Source organism: Centruroides sculpturatus, unplaced genomic scaffold (genome assembly GCF_000671375.1).
Source record: "Centruroides sculpturatus isolate CEXI.00-Female unplaced genomic scaffold, Cexi_2.0 scaffold199, whole genome shotgun sequence".
NCBI lineage: Eukaryota > Metazoa > Arthropoda > Arachnida > Scorpiones > Buthidae > Centruroides > Centruroides sculpturatus.
The window spans coordinates 767,605-772,054 of NW_019384516.1; the positions used below are offsets into that span (position 1 = coordinate 767,605).

Below are 4,450 nucleotides of genomic sequence, written 5' to 3' on the forward strand. Positions count from 1 at the left end.
CTAAACTGAAAAAAGTAATAAATTTACATAAAAAAAGGCCGAGATGATCGAGTGTTAAACGGATCTTTTAGGAAATATTATGTGCAAAGATAAAAAATGAAGTAAGGTCAAGTAAAGTAAGGTGGGTAGTAGTCGAACAGTAACTTATTTTATAAGGCAAGAAACTCTGGAAATAAATATGGAAAACTAACAGGAAACGATGTAGATAAGATCTAAGCCTTAACTGGAATATTCTCAAAGCATATTTAGTAAATAATAATAAAAAAAAAAACAATGTTGGAACACGTTTTCGAATGATCTTGAACCGATCTGGAAAAGACAATTCTTCGTTTAGTAATGGAGATTGTTCTTGCAGCTATGAACTTCCTCATACATCTCGAATGCCTTAATAAGGAAAAATTATAATAAAATAAATGTAATTAAATATGTTTAACAATTAAATTTTCGTTCGTTTTTCACTCGATACAGCTTGGTTTAAGGGAAACGGCAATAAAAATTAGGAAGAAAATGAAAATTTGCAAATCAATGTACGAACAATGGCAATATAAATTAAACAGATGCGGCATAACTCCAAGGACGATAGCATTTTTTCCTTTAAAACATTTACCCAAATAACTCTACTTCTAACAACACAGTTATACAATAAAACATTTATAATTTTTTAAACTTTTAATCTTGTTTAATAATATATTCACGAGTCATCTTGCGTAATAACTTTCGTGTAACTCTTAAAGTACGTCATCGCTTGTGACGTCTAGTGACGTCATTGGTGAGTATATTATTATTAATTTTAAGTACTCTTCGTTAATCAAATAATAAAATGTACTTTTAAACATTACTTTTAAACTATATTTTTATTGATGTAAGTGAATTAAATATTTAGCCTTAATCTTTACTTATGCGTACTTAATAATAGCAAAATACCCTCCTAATTCGGTTTTAAAGAATTTTAATTGTAATATTTAATGCATTTAAATAATATAAATTTGTTTTTATTTTTATTTTTAAAAATAAAACTGTTCGCAGCTGTTTGTACTGATGCTAGGATGAAAATAGGCATGCCAAAGACTGAAGTGTTGGCACTTTCAAGAAATCCTTTTCAATGTAATTCCGAGTTAAATGGAGTTACGTTGAGGCAGATAAAGAAGTTTAAATATTTAGGGATTGCATTCACGAGTGTTGAAAAGCGAGAACGTAGAAATAGATACCCGAATTGGTCGAGAAAGGGCCACACTACAGGAACTGAACCAATCAGTAACGCTGAAAAAGAGCTAAAGAAGAAGACAAAGCTGTCAATCTTCTGTTCAGTGTATGTCTCAATCTCCACTTATGGGCATGAATGTTGGATAATGACCGAAAAAGTGGGTGATTCCGAATACAGGGAGCAGGGATGAAATTTCTCTGGGTGTCAGTTGCTGGATGTTAAGAGAGTTGTCAACACCAGCATGAAAGTTGAATGTTATGTTTCCAACTGTTCGATTCATTTTTTCATTGATATATCACAATTAATTCGAACATAGGTAGACGAATTTGTGAAAAGAGTATTGTTTTTCCTATTCCAATAAACCCAGACAGCGTGGAAGGAACGAGGACCAGATCGAAGCCATTGGGAGACTCTATGGGACTGCTGCTAATGCAACACCCACATTAAAAGTGACTAAATAAATACATTTTTTTTAATTTTAAAAAGCAGTAATTTAGTCTTTGTAAAAACTTGTATTTAGAACAATTTAAAAACCGAAAATGCCTAAATAATTACAGTTTAAAAAATATTTTAAAAACATATATATATGTTCTAATCATTAAATATATTNTAAGTGACTCGTATAACATGGAATTCATATAAAACGGAATTATCAACAGTATTATGGGGGGTCGACTGTACTTTGTTAAATCTCTATTAATTTGTTTCATAATAGTGAAATTCACCAATACAGTAGTAATATTTTATTGTAATATAGAATTTCTACGTCACAATTATTTTATATCGTCGTGATATAATCTTGTACGTCATAATGACAAACGAAATTAGCTCGATATCAGTGTGACGTAACAGTACTACATCGCAATGCATCAGAAACCGATACATTTTAATATTTTACGTTTATAAATAAATACAGATCTATTGTTTTATTATTTATATATAAATTTTGAAACGAAAATTTATATCAATTTAAAATTATTTTTAAAAATAATATACATGTATTTTAAAATATACATATATTAAGTTTTATAACAATTTAAAAACCGAAAATGCCTAAATTATTACAGTTTAAAAAATATTTTAAAAACATATACATATATATATGTTCTAATCATTAAATATATTAAAAATCGAAAATATTAACTAGGCTATCTATTTACTGTCTTGGTGTAGGTGTGAACACAATTTCCCAACTGGATATTTCAACTGTTTATTATTCAAATACTTAATCACGGAGGTTGTCAACCTGTTTCAGATTAATCAAAAAAGAAAAAAAAACATTATTAGTTTATTGTTTTAGCAATAAACATAAATTAATTTTATATTTATAGTTAACGAAAATTAAAAGCATTACAAAAAAAACAATCCATAATAATATTTTTAAATTTATTAATTTAATTCAAAATGGAAATATCTGTTATACCAGTTTTATCCCATTTAAATAAATAAATATTTGTTTATTTATTTGGAGTAAGGTACTGTACATAATGCAATAAAACTGATTGCTTCGGTATGATTTAATACACCATAAGCACCCCTAGATACACCCCTGATATAGTGAATGATTTACTAAGTCCTTTAAGAGTTCACCCTATAGAGAGTCCACTTTACATGTGTATATATCTAATACATTACACGGGTATGCAGGGTGCAGCTGAACCTCTTCTGGGAGTTTTACCGAAGTAATACCAGGTAGCTCCAGTTGTAAAAAGTTTTGTAAGGCATATTGTTTTCTTTCTGCAACCCCTCTAAAGATTTCTGTACTCCTTAATGTATATAAATAAATATGTAAATGTAAATTAAGTATTTATATTAATATTTAATAAGTTATTTAATTAAAAATAATAATATTAACATTAAAGTCTTACATTTATATAAGAAAAATTGATTTAAATGTTATAAAAATCTCAATTAAGAAACAAGTCAAGTTGCTGAAATATTTTTTTGCAATTTTATGTATTTATAATTACATCCTAATGAATTATATTTTATTTTGAAAAAAAAATTTGTAAAGTTTATGCAATTATTTTGTTTATTTTGTTTTTTAACTGTTATATTTTATGATAAATGTAACAATATATTGTAGATAAACAGCTTCACAAACTGAATGAAGTATGCATTACAAATCTACAAATTGTAGTTGTTAAGAAATAAAAATATTTTAGATATTTATGATGTATTAAACTAATAAAATATGTTTGCATCACTCTGTTAAGCTACTATTTATCATATGTATAGAATATAACAGGGATATACCTTCAACAAATATTAATTAAAATTTAATTTTCATATTTAAATTACATAAAGTTAAACTTTAAAAATGAAAAGAAAATTATTTAATTAAATTAAAACTTCATTTAATTCATATCAAATCAGGATTTTTATTAACAAATTTCACTAAATGCACTAAATATTTTCCATTAAGTAGCATTATAAATTATAGTGTATTATTATTATTATTATTTAAACAGTAAACCTTTGTTATAAAATGACTTGAAGTATAAATTGACTCATTCATAATTACCATTTACCCCAGTTTAATCATTATGGATAGAAAAATCTACTTTATTTGCCTTTTATCCAGAAAATTATATCTACAATTGATCTTTATCTATAAAAATTAATGAAATATAAGTAAAAACAAATAAAAAGTAATTATATTTATTTTACAAAAATATCTTTAAATAAATCAACTTGTTGGTTAAGTTTAAAATCCAGTTATTAAATGTGTTTAAATTATTTTAAAATTAAACTAAAAATAAGAAGAAATTTAAAATAAATTATATAATTATATTCAAAATAAGCTTGTTTTATATATTTAAAAAGTATTAAATTAAATAAATATAGATAAAATAATAATAATAATAATAATACATTTATTATACACATTTATATATATGGTCCTTGATTATATTTAAAAAGAAATAATAAAACTTTAATTTCTCTATAAATATGACGATTAAAATCACAATAAATTTATTTTTATCAATCATAAAAATCGCTTAAAATAAAATAATAATTTTATATTATCAATAAAATAAAATTGAAAAGGAAACAAAACTTCATCAAACTTGTAAATCATGATTAATTTTAAATATTACCAGGAATTTTATTTATTTATAAATAAAATAAATGTAGCATTACAGATAAAAGAATATTTTCAAATTTATAAACATTTTATAGCATTAAAATAAAAAAAGTAAAAATAAAAACTAAGAAATATATCTTTATATATATATATATATA

General features: G+C 24.3%; 1 long non-coding RNA gene across 1 annotated transcript in view; it reads right to left on the reverse strand.

The window, feature by feature from the left end:
• Positions 1-2,282: 2,282 nt before the first annotated feature.
• The window catches only part of LOC111622585, a 27,678-nt gene continuing 25,510 nt past the window's right edge, over positions 2,283-4,450 (reverse strand). Inside the window, exon 4 of the long non-coding RNA XR_002756298.1 lies at positions 2,283-2,450. This is a non-coding gene — a long non-coding RNA (uncharacterized LOC111622585). The remainder of the gene's footprint in view (positions 2,451-4,450) is intronic.